The sequence below is a fragment of the Dermacentor variabilis genome, chromosome 8 (genome assembly GCF_050947875.1).
Source record: "Dermacentor variabilis isolate Ectoservices chromosome 8, ASM5094787v1, whole genome shotgun sequence".
Classification (NCBI taxonomy): domain Eukaryota; kingdom Metazoa; phylum Arthropoda; class Arachnida; order Ixodida; family Ixodidae; genus Dermacentor; species Dermacentor variabilis.
The window spans coordinates 170694919-170720792 of NC_134575.1; the positions used below are offsets into that span (position 1 = coordinate 170694919).

The 25874-nt window shown below is 50.7% G+C and overlaps 9 non-coding genes across 9 annotated transcripts; all 9 read left to right on the top strand.

Moving 5' to 3' along the window:
* The first annotated feature begins 10523 nt into the window (after positions 1–10523).
* TRNAS-GGA (transfer RNA serine (anticodon GGA)) lies at positions 10524–10598 on the top strand. Its single transcript has one exon. It is a non-coding gene; the product is annotated as a tRNA-Ser (tRNA).
* A 199-nt stretch (positions 10599–10797) lies between these two features.
* Positions 10798–10872, top strand: TRNAS-GGA (transfer RNA serine (anticodon GGA)). The gene has a single exon. It is a non-coding gene; the product is annotated as a tRNA-Ser (tRNA).
* A 1866-nt stretch (positions 10873–12738) lies between these two features.
* Positions 12739–12813, top strand: TRNAS-GGA (transfer RNA serine (anticodon GGA)). Its single transcript has one exon. It is a non-coding gene; the product is annotated as a tRNA-Ser (tRNA).
* Positions 12814–13012: 199 nt separating this feature from the next.
* TRNAS-GGA (transfer RNA serine (anticodon GGA)) lies at positions 13013–13087 on the top strand. Its single transcript has one exon. It is a non-coding gene; the product is annotated as a tRNA-Ser (tRNA).
* Positions 13088–14678: 1591 nt separating this feature from the next.
* TRNAS-GGA (transfer RNA serine (anticodon GGA)) lies at positions 14679–14753 on the top strand. Its single transcript has one exon. It is a non-coding gene; the product is annotated as a tRNA-Ser (tRNA).
* A 2420-nt stretch (positions 14754–17173) lies between these two features.
* TRNAS-GGA (transfer RNA serine (anticodon GGA)) lies at positions 17174–17248 on the top strand. The gene has a single exon. It is a non-coding gene; the product is annotated as a tRNA-Ser (tRNA).
* Positions 17249–19121: 1873 nt separating this feature from the next.
* On the top strand, positions 19122–19196 carry TRNAS-GGA (transfer RNA serine (anticodon GGA)). Its single transcript has one exon. It is a non-coding gene; the product is annotated as a tRNA-Ser (tRNA).
* A 2403-nt stretch (positions 19197–21599) lies between these two features.
* TRNAS-GGA (transfer RNA serine (anticodon GGA)) lies at positions 21600–21674 on the top strand. The gene has a single exon. It is a non-coding gene; the product is annotated as a tRNA-Ser (tRNA).
* Positions 21675–24652: 2978 nt separating this feature from the next.
* On the top strand, positions 24653–24727 carry TRNAS-GGA (transfer RNA serine (anticodon GGA)). Its single transcript has one exon. It is a non-coding gene; the product is annotated as a tRNA-Ser (tRNA).
* Positions 24728–25874: the final 1147 nt, after the last annotated feature.

Here is a 25874-nt window from a genome sequence, read left to right on the forward strand (position 1 = left end):
ACGAATTTTTCTTGAACTATGAGGCTTTTCTTTCGAGGAACCCGTATGGGTTTCCTTTGTAGCAATTGCTACGAACGGGTGGATGTCTCATTTTCCCTTTGTTCATTACTTCTCTGCATCTTGCGGGTTTCCGCAGAACTACTACGTCAAACTCTTGCGTTTCCTTCGTGTTGTCGACAAATTCGACTTCGCTCTGCCATCTGCTAGCCGCCTGGTTAGCTCAGATGGTATAGCGGCTGCCCTGCAAAGGCGGTGGTCCCGGGCTCGAGTCCCGGACCAGGACGAATTTTTCTTCAACTATAAGGCTTTTCTTTCGAGGAACCCGTATGGGTTTCCTTTGTAGCAATTGCTACGAACGGGTGGATGTCTCATTTTCCCTTTATTCATTACTTCTCTCCACCTTGCGGGTTTCCGCAGAACTACTACGTCAAACTCTTGCCTTTGCTTCGTGTTGTCGACAAATTCGACTTCGCTCTGCCATCTGCTAGCCGCCTGGTTAGCTCAGATGGTAGAGCGGCTGCCCCGGAAAGGCGGTGGTCCCGGGATCGAGTCCCGGAAAAGGACGAATTTTTCTTCAACTATGAGGCTTTTCTTTCGGGGAACCCGTATGGGTTTCCTTTGTAGCAATTGCTACGAACGGGTGGAATTTTCCTTTTATTCATTACTTCTCTCCACCTTGCGGGTTTCCGCAGAACTACTACGTCAAAGTCCTGCCTTTGCTTCGTGTTGTCGACAAATTCTACTTCGCTCTGCCATCTGCTAGCCGCCTGGTTAGCTCAGATGGTAGAGCGGCTGCCCCGGAAAGGCGGTGGTCCCGGGTTCGTGTCCAGGACCAGGACGAATTTTTCTTCAACTATAAGGCTTTTCTTTCGAGGAACCCGTATGGGTTTCCTTTGTAGCAACTGCTACGAACGGGTGGATGTCTCATTTTCCCTTTATTCATTACTTCTCTCCACCTTGCGGGTTTACGCAGAACTGCTACGTCAAACTCTTGCCTTTGCTTCGTGTTGTCGACAAATTCGACTTCGCTCTGCCATCTGCTAGCCGCCTGGTTAGCTCAGATGGTATAGCGGCTGCCCTGCAAAGGCGGTGGTCCCGGGCTCGAGTCCCGGACCAGGACGAATTTTTCTTCAACTATAAGGCTTTTCTTTCGAGGAACCCGTATGGGTTTCCTTTGTAGCAATTGCTACGAACGGGTGGATGTCTCATTTTCCCTTTATTCATTACTTCTCTCCACCTTGCGGGTTTCCGCAGAACTACTACGTCAAACTCTTGCCTTTGCTTCGTGTTGTCGACAAATTCGACTTCGCTCTGCCATCTGCTAGCCGCCTGGTTAGCTCAGATGGTAGAGCGGCTGCCCCGGAAAGGCGGTGGTCCCGGGATCGAGTCCCGGAAAAGGACGAATTTTTCTTCAACTTTGAGGCTTTTCTTTCGGGGAACCCGTATGGGTTTCCTTTGTAGCAATTGCTACGAACGGGTGGAATTTTCCTTTTATTCATTACTTCTCTCCACCTTGCGGGTTTCCGCAGAACTACTACGTCAAAGTCCTGCCTTTGCTTCGTGTTGTCGACAAATTCTACTTCGCTCTGCCATCTGCTAGCCGCCTGGTTAGCTCAGATGGTAGAGCGGCTGCCCCGGAAAGGCGGTGGTCCCGGGTTCGTGTCCAGGACCAGGACGAATTTTTCTTCAACTATAAGGCTTTTCTTTCGAGGAACCCGTATGGGTTTCCTTTGTAGCAACTGCTACGAACGGGTGGAAATCTCATTTTCCCTTTATTCATTACTTCTCTCCACCTTGCGGGTTTACGCAGAACTGCTACGTCAAACTCTTGCCTTTGCTTCGTGTTGTCGACAAATTCGACTTCGCTCTGCCATCTGCTAGCCGCCTGGTTAGCTCAGATGGTAGAGCGGCTGCCCCGGAAAGGCGGTGGTCCCGGGTTCGTGTCCAGGACCAGGACGAATTTTTCTTCTACTATAAGGCTTTTCTTTCGAGGAACCCGTATGGGTTTCCTTTGTAGCAACTGCTACGAACGGGTGGATGTCTCATTTTCCCTTTATTCATTACTTCTCTCCACCTTGCGGGTTTACGCAGAACTGCTACGTCAAACTCTTGCCTTTGCTTCGTGTTGTCGACAAATTCGACTTCGCTCTGCCATCTGCTAGCCGCCTGGTTAGCTCAGATGGTAGAGCGGCTGCCCCGGAAAGGCGGTGGTCCCGGGTTCGAGTCCCAGACCAGGACGAATTTTTCTTGAACTATGAGGCTTTTCTTTCGAGGAACCCGTATGGGTTTCGTTTGTAGCAATTGCTACGAACGGGTGGATGTCTCATTTTCCCTTTGTTCATTACTTCTCTGCATCTTGCGGGTTTCCGCAGAACTACTACGTCAAACTCTTGCGTTTCCTTCGTGTTGTCGACAAATTCGACTTCGCTCTGCCATCTGATAGCCGCCTGGTTAGCTCAGATGGTATAGCGGCTGCCCTGCAAAGGCGGTGGTCCCGGGCTCGAGTCCCGGACCAGGACGAATTTTTCTTCAACTATAAGGCTTTTCTTTCGAGGAACCCGTATGGGTTTCCTTTGTAGCAATTGCTACGAACGGGTGGATGTCTCATTTTCCCTTTATTCATTACTTCTCTCCACCTTGCGGGTTTCCGCAGAACTACTACGTCAAACTCTTGCCTTTGCTTCGTGTTGTCGACAAATTCGACTTCGCTCTGCCATCTGCTAGCCGCCTGGTTAGCTCAGATGGTAGAGCGGCTGCCCCGGAAAGGCGGTGGTCCCGGGATCGAGTCCCGGAAAAGGACGAATTTTTCTTCAACTATGAGGCTTTTCTTTCGGGGAACCCGTATGGGTTTCCTTTGTAGCAATTGCTACGAACGGGTGGAATTTTCCTTTTATTCATTACTTCTCTCCACCTTGCGGGTTTCCGCAGAACTACTACGTCAAAGTCCTGCCTTTGCTTCGTGTTGTCGACAAATTCTACTTCGCTCTGCCATCTGCTAGCCGCCTGGTTAGCTCAGATGGTAGAGCGGCTGCCCCGGAAAGGTGGTGGTCCCGGGTTCGTGTCCAGGACCAGGACGAATTTTTCTTCAACTATAAGGCTTTTCTTTCGAGGAACCCGTATGGATTTCCTTTGTAGCAACTGCTACGAACGGGTGGATGTCTCATTTTCCCTTTATTCATTACTTCTCTCCACCTTGCGGGTTTACGCAGAACTGCTACGTCAAACTCTTGCCTTTGCTTCGTGTTGTCGACAAATTCGACTTCGCTCTGCCATCTGCTAGCCGCCTGGTTAGCTCAGATGGTATAGCGGCTGCCCTGCAAAGGCGGTGGTCCCGGGCTCGAGTCCCGGACCAGGACGAATTTTTCTTCAACTATAAGGCTTTTCTTTCGAGGAACCCGTATGGGTTTCCTTTGTAGCAATTGCTACGAACGGGTGGATGTCTCAATTTCCCTTTATTCATTACTTCTCTCCACCTTGCGGGTTTCCGCAGAACTACTACGTCAAACTCTTGCCTTTGCTTCGTGTTGTCGACAAATTCGACTTCGCTCTGCCATCTGCTAGCCGCCTGGTTAGCTCAGATGGTAGAGCGGCTGCCCCGGAAAGGCGGTGGTCCCGGGATCGAGTCCCGGAAAAGGACGAATTTTTCTTCAACTATGAGGCTTTTCTTTCGGGGAACCCGTATGGGTTTCCTTTGTAGCAATTGCTACGAACGGGTGGAATTTTCCTTTTATTCATTACTTCTCTCCACCTTGCGGGTTTCCGCAGAACTACTACGTCAAAGTCCTGCCTTTGCTTCGTGTTGTCGACAAATTCTACTTCGCTCTGCCATCTGCTAGCCGCCTGGTTAGCTCAGATGGTAGAGCGGCTGCCCCGGAAAGGCGGTGGTCCCGGGTTCGTGTCCAGGACCAGGACGAATTTTTCTTCAACTATAAGGCTTTTCTTTCGAGGAACCCGTATGGGTTTCCTTTGTAGCAACTGCTACGAACGGGTGGATGTCTCATTTTCCCTTTATTCATTACTTCTCTCCACCTTGCGGGTTTACGCAGAACTGCTACGTCAAACTCTTGCCTTTGCTTCGTGTTGTCGACAAATTCGACTTCGCTCTGCCATCTGCTAGCCGCCTGGTTAGCTCAGATGGTAGAGCGGCTGCCCCGGAAAGGCGGTGGTCCCGGGTTCGAGTCCCAGACCAGGACGAATTTTTCTTGAACTATGAGGCTTTTCTTTCGAGGAACCCGTATGGGTTTCCTTTGTAGCAATTGCTACGAACGGGTGGATGTCTCATTTTCCCTTTGTTCATTACTTCTCTGCACCTTGCGGGTTTCCGCAGAACTACTACGTCAAACTCTTGCGTTTCCTTCGTGTTGTCGACAAATTCGACTTCGCTCTGCCATCTGCTATCCGCCTGGCTAGCTCAGATGGTAGAGCGGCTGCCCCGGAAAGGCGATGGTCCCGGGTTCCAGTCCCGGACCAGGACGAATTTTTCTTCAACTATGAGGCTTTTCTTTCGAGGAACCCGTATGGGTTTCCTTTGTAGCAATTGCTACGAACGGGTGGATGCTCATTTTCCCTTTATTCATTACTTCTCTCCACCTTGCGGGTTTCCGCAGAACTACTACCTCAAACTCTTGCCTTTGCTTCGTGTTGTCGACAAATTCGACTTCGCTCTGCCATCTGCTAGCCGCCTGGTTAGCTGAGATGGTAGAGCGGCTGCCCCGGAAAGGCGATGGTCCCGGGTTCGAGTCCCGGACCAGGACGAATTTTACTTCAACTACGAGGCTTTTCTTTCGAGGAACCCGTATGGGTTTCCTTTGTAGCAATTGCTACGAAGGGGTGGATGTCTCTTTTGCCCTTTATTCATTACTTCTCTCCACCTTGCGGGTTTCCGCAGAACTACTACGTCAAACTCTTGCCTTTGCTTCGTGTTGTCGACAAATTCGACTTCGCTCTGCCATCTGCTAGCCGCCTGGTTAGCTCAGATGGTAGAGCGGCTGCCCCGGAAAGGCGATGGTCCCGGACCAGGACGAATTTTTCTTCATCTATGAGTATTTTCTTTCGAGCAACCCGTATGGGTTTCCTTTGTAGCAATTGCTACGAACGGGTGGATGTCTCATTTTCCCTTTATTCATTACTTCTCTCCACCTTGCGGGTTTCCGCAGAACTACTACGTCAAACTCTTGCCTTTCCTTCGTGTTGTCGACAAATTCGACTTCGCTCTGCCATCTGCTAGCCGCCTGGTTAGCTCAGATGGTAGAGCGGCTGCCCCGGAAAGGCGGTGGTCCCGGGATCGAGTCCCGGACCAGGGCGAATTTTTCTTCAACTATGAGGCTTTTCTTTCGGGGAACCCGTATGGGTTTCCTTTGTAGCAATTGCTACGAACGGGTGGAATTTTCCCTTTATTCATTACTTCTCTCGACCTTGCGGGTTTCCGCAGAACTACTACGTCAAACTCTTACCTTTGCTTCGTGTTGTCGACAAATTCGACTTCGCTCTGCCATCTGCTAGCCGCCTGGTTAGCTCAGATGGTAGAGCGGCTGCCCCGGAAAGGCGGTGGTCCCAGGTTCGAGTCCCGGACCAGGACGAATATTTCTTCAACTATGAGGCTTTTCTTTCGAGGAACCCGTATGGGTTTCCTTTGTAGCAATTGCTACGAACGGGTGGATGTCTCATTTTCCTTTTATTCATTACTTCTCTCCACCTTGCGGGTTTCCGCAGAACTACTACGTCAAAGTCCTGCCTTTGCTTCGTGTTGTCGACAAATTCTACTTCGCACTGCCATCTGCTAGCCACCTGGTTAGCTCAGATGGTAGAGCGGCTGCCCCGGAAAGGCGGTGGTCCCGGGTTCGTGTCCAGGACCAGGACGAATTTTTCTTCAACTATAAGGCTTTTCTTTCGAGGAACCCGTATGGGTTTCCTTTGTAGCAACTGCTACGAACGGGTGGATGTCTCATTTTCCCTTTATTCATTACTTCTCTCCACCTTGCGGGTTTACGCAGAACTGCTACGTCAAACTCTTGCCTTTGCTTCGTGTTGTCGACAAATTCGACTTCGCTCTGCCATCTGCTAGCCGCCTGGTTAGCTCAGATGGTAGAGCGGCTGTCCCGGAAAGGCGGTGGTCCCGGGTTCGAGTCCCGGACCAGGACGAATTTTTCTTGAACTTAGAGGCTTTTCTTTCGAGGAACCCGTATGGGTTTCCTTTGTAGCAATTGCTACGAACGGGTGGATGTCTCATTTTCCCTTTGTTCATTACTTCTCTCCACCTTGCGGGTTTCCGCAGAACTACTACGTCAAACTCTTGCGTTTGCTTCGTGTTGTCGACAAATTCGACTTCGCTCTGCCATCTGCTAGCCGCCTGGTTAGCTCAGATGGTATAGAGGCTGCCCCGCAAAGGCGGTGGTCCCGGGCTCGAGTCCCGGACCACGACGAATTTTCCTTCAACTATGAGGCTTTTGTTTCGAGCAACCCGTATGGGTTTCCTTTGTAGCAATTGCTACGAACGGGTGGATGTCTCATTTTCCCTTTATTCATTACTTCTCTCCACCTTGCGTGTTTCCGCAGAACTACTACGTCAAACTCTTGCCTTTGCTTCGTGTTGTCGACAAATTCGACTTCGCTCTGCCATCTGCTAGCCGCCTGGTTAGCTCAGATGGTAGAGCGGCTGCCCCGGAAAGGCGATGGTCCCGGACCAGGACGAATTTTTCTTCATCTATGAGGATTTTCTTTCGAGCAACCCGTATGGGTTTCCTTTGTAGCAATTGCTACGAACGGGTGGATGTCTCATTTTCCCTTTATTCATTACTTCTCTCCACCTTGCGGGTTTCCGCAGAACTACTACGTCAAACTCTTGCCTTTGCTTCGTGTTGTCGACAAATTCGACTTCGCTCTGCCATCTGCTAGCCGCCTGGTTAGCTCAGATGGTATAGCGGCTGCCCCGCAAAGGTGGTGGTCCCGGGCTCGAGTCCCGGACCAGGACGAATTTTCCTTCAACTATGAGGCTTTTGTTTCGAGCAACCCGTATGGGTTTCCTTTGTAGCAATTGCTACGAACGGGTGGATGGCTCATTTTCCCTTTATTCATTACTTCTCTCCACCTTGCGGGTTTCCGCAGAACTACTACGTCAAACTCTTGCGTTTGCTTCGTGTTGTCGACAAATTCGACTTCGCTCTGCCATCTGCTAGCCGCCTGGTTAGCTCAGATGGTAGAGCGGCTGCCCCGGAAAGGCGGTGGTCCCGGGTTCGTGTCCAGGACCAGGACGAATTTTTCTTCAACTATAAGGCTTTTCTTTCGAGGAACCCGTATGGGTTTCCTTTGTAGCAACTGCTACGAACGGGTGGATGTCTCATTTTCCCTTTATTCATTACTTCTCTCCACCTTGCGGGTTTACGCAGAACTGCTACGTCAAACTCTTGCCTTTGCTTCGTGTTGTCGACAAATTCGACTTCGCTCTGCCATCTGCTAGCCGCCTGGTTAGCTCAGATGGTAGAGCGGCTGCCCCGGAGAGGCGGTGGTCCCGGGTTCGAGTCCCGGACCAGGATGAATTTTTCTTCAACTATGAGGCTTTCCTTTCGAGGAAACCGTATGAGTTTCCTTTGTAGCAATTGCTACGAACGGGTGGATGTTTCATTTTCCATTTATTCATTACTTCTCTCCACCTTGCGGGTTTCCGCAGAACTACTACGTCAAACTCTTGCCTTTGCTTCGTGTTGACGACAAATTCGACTTCGCTCTGCCATCTGCTAGCCGCCTGGTTAGCTCAGATGGTAGAGCGGCTGCCCCGGAAAGGCGGTGGTCCCGGGTTCGTGTCCAGCACCAGGACGAATTTTTCTTCAACTATAAGGCTTTTCTTTCGAGGAACCCGTATGGGTTTCCTTTGTAGCAACTGCTACGAACGGGTGGATGGCTCATTTTCCCTTTGTTCATTACTTCTCTCCACCGTGCGGGTTTCCGCAGAACTACTACGTCAAACTCTTGCGTTTGCTTCGTGTTGTCGACAAATTCGACTTCGCTCTGCCATCTGCTAGCCGCCTGGTTAGCTCAGATGGTATAGCGGCTGCCCCGCAAAGGCGGTGGTCCCGGGCTCGAGTCCCGGACCAGGACGAATTTTTCTTCAACTATGAGGCTTTTGTTTCGAGGAACCCGTATGGGTTTCCTTTGTAGCAATTGCTACAAACGGGTGGATGTCTCATTTTCCTTTTATTCATTACTTCTCTCCACCTTGCGGGTTTCCGCAGAACTACTACGTCAAAGTCCTGCCTTTGCTTCGTGTTGTCGACAAATTCTACTTCGCTCTGCCATCTGCTAGCCACCTGGTTAGCTCAGATGGTAGAGCGGCTGCCCCGGAAAGGCGGTGGTCCCGGGTTCGTGTCCAGGACCAGGACGAATTTTTCTTCAACTATAAGGCTTTTCTTTCGAGGAACCCGTATGGGTTTCCTTTGTAGCAACTGCTACGAACGGGTGGATGCCTCATTTTCCCTTTATTCATTACTTCTCTCCACCTTGCGGGTTTCCGCAGAACTACTACGTCAAACTCTTGCCTTTGCTTCGTGTTGTCGACAAATTCGACTTCGCTCTGCCATCTGCTAGCCGCCTGGCTAGCTCAGATGGTAGAGCGGCTGCCCCGGAAAGGCGATGGTCCCTGGTTCGAGTCCCGGACCAGGACGAATTTTTCTTCAACTATGAGGCTTTTCTTTCGAGGAACCCGTATGGGTTTCCTTTGTAGCAATTGCTACGAACGGGTGGATGTCTCATTTTCCCTTTATTCATTACTTCTCTCCACCTTGCGGGTTTCCGCAGAACTACTACGTCAAACTCTTGCCTTTGCTTCGTGTTGTCGACAAATTCGACTTCGCTCTGCCATCTGCTAGCCGCCTGGTTAGCTCAGATGGTAGAGCGGCTGCCCCGGAAAGGCGATGGTCCCGGACCAGGACGAATTTTTCTTCATCTATGAGGATTTTCTTTCGAGCAACCCGCATGGGTTTCCTTTGTAGCAATTGCTACGAACGGGTGGATGTCTCATTTTCCCTTTATTCATTACTTCTCTCCACCTTGCGGGTTTCCGCAGAACTACTACGTCAAACTCTTGCCTTTGCTTCGTGTTGTCGACAAATTCTACTTCGCTCTGCCATCTGCTAGCCACCTGGTTAGCTCAGATGGTAGAGCGGCTGCCCCGGAAAGGCGGTGGTCCCGGGTTCGAGTCCCGGACCAGGACGAATTTTTCTTCAACTATGAGGCTTTTCTTTCGAGGAACCCGTATGGGTTTCCTTTGTAGCAATTGCTACGAACGGGTGGATGTCTCATTTTCCCTTTATTCATTACTTCTCTCCGCCTTGCGGGTTTCCGCAGAACTACTACGTCAAACTCTTGCCTTTGCTTCGTGTTGTCGACAAATTCGACTTCGCTCTGCCATCTGCTAGCCGCCTGGTTAGCTCAGATGGTATAGCGGCTGCCCCGCAAAGGCGATGGTCCCGGGTTCGAGTCCCGGACCAGGACGAATTTTTCTTCAACTACGAGGCTTTTGTTTCGAGGAACCCGTATGGGTTTCCTTTGTAGCAATTGCTACGAACGGGTGGATGTCTCATTTTCCTTTTATTCATTACTTCTCTCCACCTTGCGGGTTTCCGCAGAACTACTACGTCAAAGTCCTGCCTTTGCTTCGTGTTGTCGACAAATTCTTCTTCGCTCTGCCATCTGCTAGCCACCTGGTTAGCTCAGATGGTAGAGCGGCTGCCCCGGAAAGGCGGTGGTCCCGGGTTCGTGTCCAGGACCAGGACGAATTTTTCTTCAACTATAAGGCTTTTCTTTCGAGGAACCCGTATGGGTTTCCTTTGTAGCAACTGCTACGAACGGGTGGATGTCTCATTTTCCCTTTATTCTTTACTTCTCTCCACCTTGCGGGTTTCCGCAGAACTACTACGTCAAACTCTTGCCTTTGCTTCGTGTTGTCGACAAATTCGACTTCGCTCTGCCATCTGCTAGCCGCCTGGCTAGCTCAGATGGTAGAGCGGCTGCCCCGGAAAGGCGATGGTCCCTGGTTCGAGTCCCGGACCAGGACGAATTTTTCTTCAACTATGAGGCTTTTCTTTCGAGGAACCCGTATGGGTTTCCTTTGTAGCAATTGCTACGAACGGGTGGATGTCTCATTTTCCCTTTATTCATTACTTCTCTCCACCTTGCGGGTTTCCGCAGAACTACTACGTCAAACTCTTGCCTTTGCTTCGTGTTGTCGACAAATTCGACTTCGCTCTGCCATCTGCTAGCCGCCTGGTTAGCTCAGATGGTAGAGCGGCTGCCCCGGAAAGGCGATGGTCCCGGACCAGGACGAATTTTTCTTCATCTATGAGGATTTTCTTTCGAGCAACCCGCATGGGTTTCCTTTGTAGCAATTGCTACGAACGGGTGGATTTCTCATTTTCCCTTTATTCATTACTTCTCTCCACCTTGCGGGTTTCCGCAGAACTACTACGTCAAACTCTTGCCTTTGCTTCGTGTTGTCGACAAATTCGACTTCGCTCTGCCATATGCTAGCCGCCTTGTTAGCTCAGATGGTAGAGCGGCTGCCCCGGAAAGGCAGTGGTCCCGGGATCGAGTCCCGGACCAGGGCAAATTTTTCTTCAACTATGAGGCTTTTCTTTCGGGGAACCCGTATGGGTTTCCTTTGTAGCAATTGCTACGAACGGGTGGAATTTTCCTTTATTCATTACTTCTCTCCACCTTGCGGGTTTCCGCAGAACAACTACGTCAAACTCTTGCCTTTGCTTCGTGTTGTCGACAAATTCGACTTCGCTCTGCCATCTGCTAGCCGCCTGGTTAGCTCAGATGGTAGAGCGGCTGCCCCGGAAAGGCGGTGGTCCCGGGTTCGAGTCCCGGACCAGGACGAATTTTTCTTCAACTATGAGGCTTTTCTTTCGAGGAACCCGTATGGGTTTCCTTTGTAGCAATTGCTACGAACGGGTGGATGTCTCATTTTCCCTTTATTCATTACTTCTCTCCACCTTGCGGGTTTCCGCAGAACTACTACGTCAAACTCTTGCCTTTGCTTCGTGTTGTCGACAAATTCGACTTCGCTCTGCCATCTGCTAGCCGCCTGGTTAGCTCAGATGGTAGAGCGGCTGCCCCGGAAAGGCGATGGTCCCGGACCAGGACGAATTTTTCTTCATCTATGAGGATTTTCTTTCGAGCAACCCGCATGGGTTTCCTTTGTAGCAATTGCTACGAACGGGTGGATGTCTCATTTTCCCTTTATTCATTACTTCTCTCCACCTTGCGGGTTTCCGCAGAACTACTACGTCAAACTCTTGCCTTTGCTTCGTGTTGTCGACAAATTCTACTTCGCTCTGCCATCTGCTAGCCACCTGGTTAGCTCAGATGGTAGAGCGGCTGCCCCGGAAAGGCGGTGGTCCCGGGTTCGAGTCCCGGACCAGGACGAATTTTTCTTCAACTATGAGGCTTTTCTTTCGAGGAACCCGTATGGGTTTCCTTTGTAGCAATTGCTACGAACGGGTGGATGTCTCATTTTCCCTTTATTCATTACTTCTCTCCGCCTTGCGGGTTTCCGCAGAACTACTACGTCAAACTCTTGCCTTTGCTTCGTGTTGTCGACAAATTCGACTTCGCTCTGCCATCTGCTAGCCGCCTGGTTAGCTCAGATGGTATAGCGGCTGCCCCGCAAAGGCGATGGTCCCGGGTTCGAGTCCCGGACCAGGACGAATTTTTCTTCAACTACGAGGCTTTTGTTTCGAGGAACCCGTATGGGTTTCCTTTGTAGCAATTGCTACGAACGGGTGGATGTCTCATTTTCCTTTTATTCATTACTTCTCTCCACCTTGCGGGTTTCCGCAGAACTACTACGTCAAAGTCCTGCCTTTGCTTCGTGTTGTCGACAAATTCTTCTTCGCTCTGCCATCTGCTAGCCACCTGGTTAGCTCAGATGGTAGAGCGGCTGCCCCGGAAAGGCGGTGGTCCCGGGTTCGTGTCCAGGACCAGGACGAATTTTTCTTCAACTATAAGGCTTTTCTTTCGAGGAACCCGTATGGGTTTCCTTTGTAGCAACTGCTACGAACGGGTGGATGTCTCATTTTCCCTTTATTCTTTACTTCTCTCCACCTTGCGGGTTTCCGCAGAACTACTACGTCAAACTCTTGCCTTTGCTTCGTGTTGTCGACAAATTCGACTTCGCTCTGCCATCTGCTAGCCGCCTGGCTAGCTCAGATGGTAGAGCGGCTGCCCCGGAAAGGCGATGGTCCCTGGTTCGAGTCCCGGACCAGGACGAATTTTTCTTCAACTATGAGGCTTTTCTTTCGAGGAACCCGTATGGGTTTCCTTTGTAGCAATTGCTACGAACGGGTGGATGTCTCATTTTCCCTTTATTCATTACTTCTCTCCACCTTGCGGGTTTCCGCAGAACTACTACGTCAAACTCTTGCCTTTGCTTCGTGTTGTCGACAAATTCGACTTCGCTCTGCCATCTGCTAGCCGCCTGGTTAGCTCAGATGGTAGAGCGGCTGCCCCGGAAAGGCGATGGTCCCGGACCAGGACGAATTTTTCTTCATCTATGAGGATTTTCTTTCGAGCAACCCGCATGGGTTTCCTTTGTAGCAATTGCTACGAACGGGTGGATTTCTCATTTTCCCTTTATTCATTACTTCTCTCCACCTTGCGGGTTTCCGCAGAACTACTACGTCAAACTCTTGCCTTTGCTTCGTGTTGTCGACAAATTCGACTTCGCTCTGCCATATGCTAGCCGCCTTGTTAGCTCAGATGGTAGAGCGGCTGCCCCGGAAAGGCAGTGGTCCCGGGATCGAGTCCCGGACCAGGGCAAATTTTTCTTCAACTATGAGGCTTTTCTTTCGGGGAACCCGTATGGGTTTCCTTTGTAGCAATTGCTACGAACGGGTGGAATTTTCCTTTATTCATTACTTCTCTCCACCTTGCGGGTTTCCGCAGAACAACTACGTCAAACTCTTGCCTTTGCTTCGTGTTGTCGACAAATTCGACTTCGCTCTGCCATCTGCTAGCCGCCTGGTTAGCTCAGATGGTAGAGCGGCTGCCCCGGAAAGGCGGTGGTCCCGGGTTCGAGTCCCGGACCAGGACGAATTTTTCTTCAACTATGAGGCTTTTCTTTCGAGGAACCCGTATGGGTTTCCTTTGTAGCAATTGCTACGAACGGGTGGATGTCTCATTTTCCCTTTATTCATTACTTCTCTCCGCCTTGCGGGTTTCCGCAGAACTACTACGTCAAACTCTTGCCTTTGCTTCGTGTTGTCGACAAATTCGACTTCGCTCTGCCATCTGCTAGCCGCCTGGTTAGCTCAGATGGTATAGCGGCTGCCCCGCAAAGGCGATGGTCCCGGGTTCGAGTCCCGGACCAGGACGAATTTTTCTTCAACTACGAGGCTTTTGTTTCGAGGAACCCGTATGGGTTTCCTTTGTAGCAATTGCTACGAACGGGTGGATGTCTCATTTTCCTTTTATTCATTACTTCTCTCCACCTTGCGGGTTTCCGCAGAACTACTACGTCAAAGTCCTGCCTTTGCTTCGTGTTGTCGACAAATTCTACTTCGCTCTGCCATCTGCTAGCCACCTGGTTAGCTCAGATGGTAGAGCGGCTGCCCCGGAAAGGCGGTGGTCCCGGGTTCGTGTCCAGGACCAGGACGAATTTTTCTTCAACTATAAGGCTTTTCTTTCGAGGAACCCGTATGGGTTTCCTTTGTAGCAACTGCTACGAACGGGTGGATGTCTCATTTTCCCTTTATTCATTACTTCTCTCCACCTTGCGGGTTTCCGCAGAACTACTACGTCAAACTCTTGCCTTTGCTTCGTGTTGTCGACAAATTCGACTTCGCTCTGCCATCTGCTAGCCGCCTGGCTAGCTCAGATGGTAGAGCGGCTGCCCCGGAAAGGCGATGGTCCCTGGTTCGAGTCCCGGACCAGGACGAATTTTTCTTCAACTATGAGGCTTTTCTTTCGAGGAACCCGTATGGGTTTCCTTTGTAGCAATTGCTACGAACGGGTGGATGTCTCATTTTCCCTTTATTCATTACTTCTCTCCACCTTGCGGGTTTCCGCAGAACTACTACGTCAAACTCTTGCCTTTGCTTCGTGTTGTCGACAAATTCGACTTCGCTCTGCCATCTGCTAGCCGCCTGGTTAGCTCAGATGGTAGAGCGGCTGCCCCGGAAAGGCGATGGTCCCGGACCAGGACGAATTTTTCTTCATCTATGAGGATTTTCTTTCGAGCAACCCGCATGGGTTTCCTTTGTAGCAATTGCTACGAACGGGTGGATGTCTCATTTTCCCTTTATTCATTACTTCTCTCCACCTTGCGGGTTTCCGCAGAACTACTACGTCAAACTCTTGCCTTTGCTTCGTGTTGTCGACAAATTCGACTTCGCTCTGCCATATGCTAGCCGCCTGGTTAGCTCAGATGGTAGAGCGGCTGCCCCGGAAAGGCAGTGGTCCCGGGATCGAGTCCCGGACCAGGGCGAATTTTTCTTCAACTATGAGGCTTTTCTTTCGGGGAACCCGTATGGGTTTCCTTTGTAGCAATTGCTACGAACGGGTGGAATTTTCCTTTATTCATTACTTCTCTCCACCTTGCGGGTTTCCGCAGAACAACTACGTCAAACTCTTGCCTTTGCTTCGTGTTGTCGACAAATTCGACTTCGCTCTGCCATCTGCTAGCCGCCTGGTTAGCTCAGATGGTAGAGCGGCTGCCCCGGAAAGGCGGTGGTCCCGGGTTCGAGTCCCGGACCAGGACGAATATTTCTTCAACTATAAGGCTTTTCTTTCGAGGAACCCGTATGGGTTTCCTTTGTAGCAACTGCTACGAACGGGTGGATGTCTCATTTTCCCTTCATTCATTACTTCTCTCCACCTTGCGGGTTTACGCAGAACTGCTACGTCAAACTCTTGCCTTTGCTTCGTGTTGTCGACAAATTCGACTTCGCTCTGCCATCTGCTAGCCGCCTGGTTAGCTCAGATGGTATAGCGGCTGCCCCGCAAAGGCGGTGGTCCCGGGCTCGAGTCCCGGACCAGGACGAATTTTTCTTCAACAATGAGGCTTTTGTTTCGAGGAACCCGTATGGGTTTCCTTTGTAGCAATTGCTACGAACGGGTGGATGTCTCATTTTCCTTTTATTCATTACTTCTCTCCACCTTGCGGGTTTCCGCAGAACTACTACGTCAAAGTCCTGCCTTTGCTTCGTGTTGTCGACAAATTCTACTTCGCTCTGCCATCTGCTAGCCACCTGGTTAGCTCAGATGGTAGAGCGGCTGCCCCGGAAAGGCGGTGGTCCCGGGTTCGAGTCCCGGACCAGGACGAATTTTTCTTCAACTATGAGGCTTTTCTTTCGAGGAACCCGTATGGGTTTCCTTTGTAGCAATTGCTACGAACGGGTGGATGTCTCATTTTCCCTTTATTCATTACTTCTCTCCGCCTTGCGGGTTTCCGCAGAACTACTACGTCAAACTCTTGCCTTTGCTTCGTGTTGTCGACAAATTCGACTTCGCTCTGCCATCTGCTAGCCGCCTGGTTAGCTCAGATGGTAGAGCGGCTGCCCCGGAAAGGCGATGGTCCCGGACCAGGACGAATTTTTCTTCATCTATGAGGATTTTCTTTCGAGCAACCCGCATGGGTTTCCTTTGTAGCAATTGCTACGAACGGGTGGATGTCTCATTTTCCCTTTATTCATTACTTCTCTCCACCTTGCGGGTTTCCGCAGAACTACTACGTCAAACTCTTGCCTTTGCTTCGTGTTGTCGACAAATTCGACTTCGCTCTGCCATCTGCTAGCCGCCTGGTTAGCTCAGATGGTAGAGCGGCTGCCCCGGAAAGGCGGTGGTCCCGGGTTCGAGTCCTGGACCAGGACGAATATTTCTTCAACTATAAGGCTTTTCTTTCGAGGAACCCGTATGGGTTTCCTTTGTAGCAACTGCTACGAACGGGTGGATGTCTCATTTTCCCTTTATTCATTACTTCTCTCCACCTTGCGGGTTTACGCAGAACTGCTACGTCAAACTCTTGCCTTTGCTTCGTGTTGTCGACAAATTCGACTTCGCTCTGCCATCTGCTATCCGCCTGGTTAGCTCAGATGGTATAGCACTGCCCCGCAAAGGCGGTGGTCCCGGGCTCGAGTCCCGGACCAGGACGGATTTTTCTTCAACAATGAGGCTTTTGTTTCGAGGAACCCGTATGGGTTTCCTTTGTAGCAATTGCTACGAATGGGTGGATGTCTCATTTTCCTTTTATTCATTACTTCTCTCCACCTTGCGGGTTTCCGCAGAACTACTACGTCAAAGTCCTGCCTTTGCTTCGTGTTGTCGACAAGTTCTACTTCGCTCTGCCATCTGCTAGCCACCTGGTTAGCTCAGATGGTAGAGCGGCTGCCCCGGAAAGGCGGTGGTCCCGGGTTCGAGTCCCGGACCATGACGAATTTTTCTTCCACTATGAGGCTTTTCTTTCGAGGAACCCGTATGGGTTTCCTTTGTAGCAATTGCTACGAACGGGTGGATGTCCCATTTTCCCTTTATTCATTACTTCTCTCCGCCTTGCGGGTTTCCGCAGAACTACTACGTCAAACTCTTGCCTTTGCTTCGTGTTGTCGACAAATTCGACTTCGCTCTGCCATCTGCTAGCCGCCTGGTTAGCTCAGATGGTAGAGCGGCTGCCCCGGAAAGGCGATGGTCCCGGACCAGGACGAATTTTTCTTCATCTATGAGGATTTTCTTTCGAGCAACCCGCATGGGTTTCCTTTGTAGCAATTGCTACGAACGGGTGGATGTCTCATTTTCCCTTTATTCATTACTTCTCTCCACCTTGCGGGTTTCCGCAGAACTACTACGTCAAACTCTTACCTTTGCTTCGTGTTGTCGACAAATTCGACTTCGCTCTGCCATATGCTAGCCGCCTGGTTAGCTCAGATGGTAGAGCGGCTGCCCCGGAAAGGCAGTGGTCCCGGGATCGAGTCCCGGACCAGGGCGAATTTTTCTTCAACTATGAGGCTTTTCTTTCGGGGAACCCGTATGGGTTTCCTTTGTAGCAATTGCTACGAACGGGTGGAATTTTCCTTTATTCATTACTTCTCTCCACCTTGCCGGTTTCCGCAGAACTACTACGTCAAACTCTTGCCTTTGCTTCGTGTTGTCGACAAATTCGACTTCGCTCTGCCATCTGCTAGCCGCCTGGTTAGCTCAGATGGTAGAGCGGCTGCCCCGGAAAGGCGGTGGTCCCGGGTTCGAGTCCCGGACCAGGACGAATATTTCTTCAACTATAAGGCTTTTCTTTCGAGGAACCCGTATGGGTTTCCTTTGTAGCAACTGCTACGAACGGGTGGATGTCTCATTTTCCCTTTATTCATTACTTCTCTCCACCTTGCGGGTTTACGCAGAACTGCTACGTCAAACTCTTGCCTTTGCTTCGTGTTGTCGACAAATTCGACTTCGCTCTGCCATCTGCTAGCCGCCTGGTTAGCTCAGATGGTATAGCGGCTGCCCCGCAAAGGCGGTGGTCCCGGGCTCGAGTCCCGGACCAGGACGAATTTTTCTTCAACAATGAGGCTTTTGTTTCGAGGAACCCGTATGGGTTTCCTTTGTAGCAATTGCTACGAACGGGTGGATGTCTAATTTTCCTTTTATTCATTACTTCTCTCCACCTTGCGGGTTTCCGCAGAACTACTACGTCAAAGTCCTGCCTTTGCTTCGTGTTGTCGACAAATTCTACTTCGCTCTGCCATCTGCTAGCCACCTGGTTAGCTCAGATGGTAGAGCGGCTGCCCCGGAAAGGCGGTGGTCCCGGGTTCGAGTCCCGGACCAGGACGAATTTTTCTTCAACTATGAGGCTTTTCTTTCGAGGAACCCGTATGGGTTTCCTTTGTAGCAATTGCTACGAACGGGTGGATGTCCCATTTTCCCTTTATTCATTACTTCTCTCCGCCTTGCGGGTTTCCGCAGAACTACTACGTCAAACTCTTGCCTTTGCTTCGTGTTGTCGACAAATTCGACTTCGCTCTGCCATCTGCTAGCCGCCTGGTTAGCTCAGATGGTAGAGCGGCTGCCCCGGAAAGGCGATGGTCCCGGGTTCGAGTCCCGGACCAGGACGAATTTTTCTTCAACTACGAGGCTTTTCTTTCGAGGAACCCGTATGGGTTTCCTTTGTAGCAATTGCTACGAAGGGGTGGATGTCTCATTTGCCCTTTATTCATTACTTCTCTCCACCTTGCGGGTTTCCGCAGAACTACTACGTCAAACTCTTGCCTTTGCTTCGTGTTGTCGACAAATTCGACTTCGCTCTGCCATCTGCTAGCCGCCTGGTTAGCTCAGATGGTAGAGCGGCTGCCCCGGAAAGGCGATGGTCCCGGACCAGGACGAATTTTTCTTCATCTATGAGGATTTTCTTTCGAGCAACCCGTATGGGTTTCCTTTGTAGCAATTGCTACGAACGGGTGGATGTCTCATTTTCCCTTTATTCATTACTTCTCTCCACCTTGCGGGTTTCCGCAGAACTACTACGTCAAACTCTTGCCTTTGCTTCGTGTTGTCGACAAATTCGACTTCGCTCTGCCATCTGCTAGCCGCCTGGTTAGCTCAGATGGTAGAGCGGCTGCCCCGGAAAGGCGGTGGTCCCGGGATCGAGTCCCGGACCAGGGCGAATTTTTCTTCAACTATGAGGCTTTTCTTTCGGGGAACCCGTATGGGTTTCCTTTGTAGCAATTGCTACGAACGGGTGGAATTTTCCCTTTATTCATTACTTCTCTCCACCTTGCGGGTTTCCGCAGAACTACTACGTCAAACTCCTGCCTTTGCTTCGTGTTGTCGACAAATTCGACTTCGCTCTGCCATCTGCTAGCCGCCTGGTTAGCTCAGATGGTAGAGCGGCTGCCCCGGAGAGGCGGTGGTCCCGGGTTCGAGTCCCGGACCAGGATGAATTTTTCTTCAACTATGAGGCTTTTCTTTCGAGGAACCCGTATGAGTTTCCTTTGTACCAATTGCTACGTACGGGTGGATGTTTCATTTTCCATTTATTCATTACTTCTCTCCACCTTGCGGGTTTCCGCAGAACTACTACGTCAAACTCTTGCCTTTGCTTCGTGTTGACGACAAATTCGACTTCGCTCTGCCATCTGCTAGCCGCCTGGTTAGCTCAGATGGTAGAGCGGCTGCCCCGGAAAGGCGGTGGTCCCGGGTTCGAGTCCCGGACCAGGACGAATTTTTCTTCAACTATGAGGCTTTTCTTTCGAGGAACCCGTATGGGTTTCCTTTGTAGCAATTGCTACGAACGGGTGGATGTCTCATTTTCCCTTTATTCATTACTTCACTCCACCTTGCGTGTTTCCGCAGAACTACTACGTCAAACTCTTGCCTTTGCTTCGTGTTGTCGACAAATTGGACTTCGCTCTGCCATCTGCTAGCCGCCTGGTTAGCTCAGATGGTAGAACGGCTGCCCCGGAAAGGCGATGGTCCCGGACCAGGACGAATTTTTCTTCAACTATGAGGCTTTTCTTTCGAGGAACCCGTATGGGTTTCCTTTGTAGCAATTGCTACGAACGGGTGGATGTCTCATTTTCCCTTTATTCATTACTTCTCTCCACCTTGCGGGTTTCCGCAGAACTACTACGTCAAACTCTTGCCTTTGCTTCGTGTTGTCGACAAATTCGACTTCGCTCTGCCATCTGCTAGCCGCCTGGTTAGCTCAGATGGTAGAACGGCTGCCCCGGAAAGGCGATGGTCCCGGACCAGGACGAATTTTTCTTCATCTATGAGGATTTTCTTTCGAACAACCCGTATGGGTTTCCTTTGTAGCAATTGCTACGAACGGGTGGATGTCCCATTTTCCCTTTATTCATTACTTCTCTCCACATTGCGGGTTTCCGCAGAACTACTACGTCAAACTCTTGCCTTTGCTTCGTGTTGTCGACTAATTCGACTTCGCTCTGCCATCTGCTAGCCGCCTGGATAGCTCAAATGGTAGAGCGGCTGCCCCGGAAAGGCGGTGGTCCCGGGATCGAGTCCCGGACCACGACGAATTTTTCTGCAACTATGAGGCTTTTCTTTCGGGGAACCCGTATGGGTTTCCTTTGTAGCAATTGCTACGAACGGGTGGAATTTTCCTTTTATTCATTACTTCTCTCCACCTTGCGGGTTTCCGCAGAACTACTACGTCAAAGTCCTGCCTTTGCTTCGTGTTGTCGACAAATTCTACTTCGCTCTCCCATCTGCTAGCCGCCTGGTTAGCTCAGATGGTAGAGCGGCTGCCCCGGAAAGGCGGTGGTCCCGGGTTCGTGTCCAGGACCAGGACGAATTTTTCTTCAACTATAAGGCTTTTCTTTCGAGGAACCCGTATGGGTTTCCTTTGTAGCAACTGCTACGAATGGGTGGATGGCTCATTTTCCCTTTGTTCATTACTTCTCTCCACCGTGCGGGTTTCCGCAGAACTACTACATCAAACTCTTGCGTTTGCTTCGTGTTGTCGACAAATTCGACTTCGCTCTGCCATCTGCTAGCCGCCTGGTTAGCTCAGATGGTATAGCGGCTGCCCCGCAAAGGCGGTGGTCCCGGGCTCGAGTCCCGGACAAGGACGAATTTTTCTTCAACTATGAGGCTTTTGTTTCGAGGAACCCGTATGGGTTTCCTTTGTAGCAATTGCTACGAACGGGTGGATGTCTCATTTTCCTTTTATTCATTACTTCTCTCCACCTTGCGGGTTTCCGCAGAACTACTACGTCAAAGTCCTGCCTTTGCTTCGTGTTGTCGACAAATTCGACTTCGCTCTGCCATCTGCTAGCCGCCTGGTTAGCTCAGATGGTAGAGCGGCTGCCCCGGAAAGGCGATGGTCCCGGACCAGGACGAATTTTTCTTCATCTATGAGGATTTTCTTTCGAGCAACCCGTATGGGTTTCCTTTGTAGCAATTGCTACGAACGGGTGGATGTCTCATTTTCCCTTTATTCATTACTTCTCTCCACCTTGCGGGTTTCCGCAGAACTACTACGTCAAACTCTTGCCTTTGCTTCGTGTTGTCGACAAATTCGACTTCGCTCTGCCATCTGCTAGCCGCCTGGTTAGCTCAGATGGTAGAGCGGCTGCCCCGGAAAGGCGGTGGTCCCGGGATCGAGTCCCGGACCAGGGCGAATTTTTCTTCAACTATGAGGCTTTTCTTTCGGGGAACCCGTATGGGTTTCCTTTGTAGCAATTGCTACGAACGGGTGGAATTTCCCCTTTATTCATTACTTCTCTCCACCTTGCGGGTTTCCGCAGAACTACTACGTCAAACTCTTGCCTTTGCTTCGTGTTGTCGACAAATTCGACTTCGCTCTGCCATCTGCTAGCCGCCTGGTTAGCTCAGATGGTAGAGCGGCTGCCCCGGAGAGGCGGTGGTCCCGGGTTCGAGTCCCGGACCAGGATGAATTTTTCTTCAACTATGAGGCTTTTCTTTCGAGGAACCCGTATGAGTTTCCTTTGTACCAATTGCTACGTACGGGTGGATGTTTCATTTTCCATTTATTCATTACTTCTCTCCACCTTGCCGGTTTCCGCAGAACTACTACGTCAAACTCTTGCCTTTGCTTCGTGTTGACGACAAATTCGACTTCGCTCTGCCATCTGCTAGCCGCCTGGTTAGCTCAGATGGTAGAGCGGCTGCCCCGGAAAGGCGGTGGTCCCGGGTTCGAGTCCCGGACCAGGACGAATTTTTCTTCAACTATGAGGCTTTTCTTTCGAGGAACCCGTATGGGTTTCCTTTGTAGCAATTGCTACGAACGGGTGGATGTCTCATTTTCCCTTTATTCATTACTTCTCTCCACCTTGCGTGTTTCCGCAGAACTACTACGTCAAACTCTTGCCTTTGCTTCGTGTTGTCGACAAATTCGACTTCGCTCTGCCATCTGCTAGCCGCCTGGTTAGCTCAGATGGTAGAACGGCTGCCCCGGAAAGGCGATGGTCCCGGACCAGGACGAATTTTTCTTCAACTATGAGGCTTTTCTTTCGAGGAACCCGTATGGGTTTCCTTTGTAGCAATTGCTACGAACGGGTGGATGTCTCATTTTCCCTTTATTCATTACTTCTCTCCACCTTGCGGGTTTCCGCAGAACTACTACGTCAAACTCTTCCCTTTGCTTCGTGTTGTCGACAAATTCGACTTCGCTCTGCCATCTGCTAGCCGCCTGGTTAGCTCAGATGGTAGAACGGCTGCCCCGGAAAGGCGATGGTCCCGGACCAGGACGAATTTTTCTTCATCTATGAGGATTTTCTTTCGAGCAACCCGTATGGGTTTCCTTTGTAGCAATTGCTACGAACGGGTGGATGTCTCATTTTCCCTTTATTCATTACTTCTCTCCACCTTGCGGGTTTCCGCAGAACTACTACGTCAAACTCTTGCCTTTGCTTCGTGTTGTCGACTAATTCGACTTCGCTCTGCCATCTGCTAGCCACCTGGATAGCTCAAATGGTAGAGCGGCTGCCCCGGAAAGGCGGTGGTCCCGGGATCGAGTCCCGGACCACGACGAATTTTTCTGCAACTATGAGGTTTTTCTTTCGGGGAACCCGTATGGGTTTCCTTTGTAGCAATTGCTACGAACGGGTGGAATTTTCCTTTTATTCATTACTTCTCTCCACCTTGCGGGTTTCCGCAGAACTACTACGTCAAAGTCCTGCCTTTGCTTCGTGTTGTCGACAAATTCTACTTCGCTCTGCCATCTGCTAGCCGCCTGGTTAGCTCAGATGGTAGAGCGGCTGCCCCGGAAAGGCGGTGGTCCCGGGTTCGTGTCCAGGACCAGGACGAATTTTTCTTCAACTATAAGGCTTTTCTTTCGAGGAACCCGTATGGGTTTCCTTTGTAGCAACTGCTACGAATGGGTGGATGGCTCATTTTCCCTTTGTTCATTACTTCTCTCCACCGTGCGGGTTTCCGCAGAACTACTACGTCAAACTCTTGCGTTTGCTTCGTGTTGTCGACAAATTCGACTTCGCTCTGCCATCTGCTAGCCGCCTGGTTAGCTCAGATGGTATAGCGGCTGCCCCGCAAAGGCGGTGGTCCCGGGCTCGAGTCCCGGACAAGGACGAATTTTTCTTCAACTATGAGGCTTTTGTTTCGAGGAAGCCGTATGGGTTTCCTTTGTAGCATTTGCTACGAACGGGTGGATGTCTCATTTTCCTTTTATTCATTACTTCTCTCCACCTTGCGGGTTTCCGCAGAACTACTACGTCAAACCCTTGTCTTTGCTTCGTGTTGTCGACAAAGTCGACTTCGCTCTGCCATCTGCTAGCCGCCTGGCTAGCTCAGATGGTAGAGCGGCTGCCCCGGAAAGGCGATGGTCCCTGGTTCGAGTCCCGGACCAGGACGAATTTTTCTTCAACTATGAGGCTTTTCTTTCGAGGAACCCGTATGGGTTTCCTTTGTAGCAATTGCTACGAACGGGTGGATGTCTCATTTTCCCTTTATTCATTACTTCTCTCCACCTTGCGGGTTTCCGCAGAACTACTACGTCAAACTCTTGCCTTTGCTTCGTGTTGTCGACAAATTCGACTTCGCTCTGCCATCTGCTAGCCGCCTGGTTAGCTCAGATGGTAGAGCGGCTGCCCCGGAAAGGCGATGGTCCCGGGTTCGAGTCCCGGAACAGGACGAATTTTTCTTCAACTACGAGGCTTTTCTTTCGAGGAACCCGTATGGGTTTCCTTTGTAGCAATTGCTGCGAAGGGGTGGATGTCTCATTTTCCCTTTATTCATTACTTCTCTCCACCTTGCGGGTTTCCGCAGAACTACTACGTCAAACTCTTGCCTTTGCTTCGTGTTGTCGACAAATTCGACTTCGCTCTGCCATATGCTAGCCGCCTCGTTAGCTCAGATGGTAGAGCGGCTGCCCCGGAAAGGCAGTGGTCCCGGGATCGAGTCCCGGACCAGGGCGAATTTGTCTTCAACTATGAGGCTTTTCTTTCGGGGAACCCGTATGGGTTTCCTTTGTAGCAATTGCTACGAACGGGTGGAATTTTCCCTTTATTCATTATTTCTCTCCACCTTGCGGGTTTCCGCAGAACTACTACGTCAAACTCTTGCCTTTGCTTCGTGTTGTCGACAAATTCGACTTCGCTCTGCCATCTGCTAGCCGCCTGGTTAGCTCAGATGGTAGAGCGGCTGCCCCGGAAAGGCGGTGGTCCCGGGTTTGAGTCCCGGACCAGGACGAATATTTCTTCAACTATAAGGCTTTTCTTTCGAGGAACCCGTATGGGTTTCCTTTGTAGCAACTGCTACGAACGGGTGGATGTCTCATTTTCCCTTTATTCATTACTTCTCTCCACCTTGCGGGTTTACTCAGAACTGCTACGTCAAACTCTTGCCTTTGCTTCGTGTTGTCGACAAATTCGACTTCGCTCTGCCATCTGCTAGCCGCCTGGTTAGCTCAGATGGTATAGCGGCTGCCCCGCAAAGGCGGTGGTCCCGGGTTCGAGTCCCGGACCAGGACGAATATTTCTTCAACTATAAGGCTTTTCTTTCGAGGAACCCGTATGGGTTTCCATTGTAGCAACTGCTACGAACGGGTGGATGTCTCATTTTCCCTTTATTCATTACTTCTCTCCACCTTGCGGGTTTACGCAGAACTGCTACGTCAAACTCTTGCCTTTGCTTCGTGTTGTCGACAAATTCGACTTCGCTCTGCCATCTGCTAGCCGCCTGGTTAGCTCAGATGGTAGAGCGGCTGCCCCGGAAAGGCGGTGGTCCCGGGTTCGAGTCCCGGACCAGGACGAATATTTCTTCAACTATAAGGCTTTTCTTTCGAGGAACCCGTATGGGTTTCCTTTGTAGCAACTGCTACGAACGGGTGGATGTCTCATTTTCCCTTTATTCATTACTTCTCTCCACCTTGCGGGTTTACGCAGAATTGCTACGTCAAACTCTTGCCTTTGCTTCGTGTTGTCGACAAATTCGACTTCGCTCTGCCATCTGCTAGCCGCCTGGTTAGCTCAGATGGTAGAGCGGCTGTCCCGGAAAGGCGGTGGTCCCGGGTTCGAGTCCCGGACCAGGACGAATTTTTCTTGAACTATGAGGCTTTTCTTTCGAGGAACCCGTATGGGTTTCCTTTGTAGCAATTGCTACGAACGGGTGGATGTCTCATTTTCCCTTTGTTCATTACTTCTCTCCACCTTGCGGGTTTCCGCAGAACTACTACGTCAAACTCTTGCGTTTGCTTCGTGTTGTCGACAAATTCGACTTCGCTCTGCCATCTGCTAGCCGCCTGGTTAGCTCAGATGGTATAGCGGCTGCCCCGCAAAGGCGGTGGTCCCGGGCTCGAGTCCCGGACCAGGACGAATTTTTCTTCAACTATGAGGCTTTTGTTTCGAGCAACCCGTATGGGTTTCCTTTGTAGCAATTGCTACGAACGGGTGGATGTCTCATTTTCCCTTTATTCATTACTTCTCTCCACCTTGCGGGTTTCCGCAGAACTACTACGTCAAACTCTTCCGTTTGCTTCGTGTTGTCGACAAATTCGACTTCGCTCTGCCATCTGCTAGCCGCCTGGTTAGCTCAGATGGTAGAGCGGCTGCCCCGGAAAGGCGGTGGTCTCGGGTTCGTGTCCAGGACCAGGACGAATTTTTCTTCAACTATAAGGCTTTTCTTTCGAGGAACCCGTATGGGTTTCCTTTGTAGCAACTGCTACGAACGGGTGGATGTCTCATTTTCCCTTTATTCATTACTTCTCTCCACCTTGCGGGTTTACGCAGAACTGCTACGTCAAACTCTTGCCTTTGCTTCGTGTTGTCGACAAATTCGACTTCGCTCTGCCATCTGCTAGCCGCCTGGTTAGCTCAGATGGTAGTGCGGCTGCCCCGGAGAGGCGGTGGTCCCGGGTTCGGGTCCCGGACCAGGGTGAATTTTTCTTCAACTATGAGGCT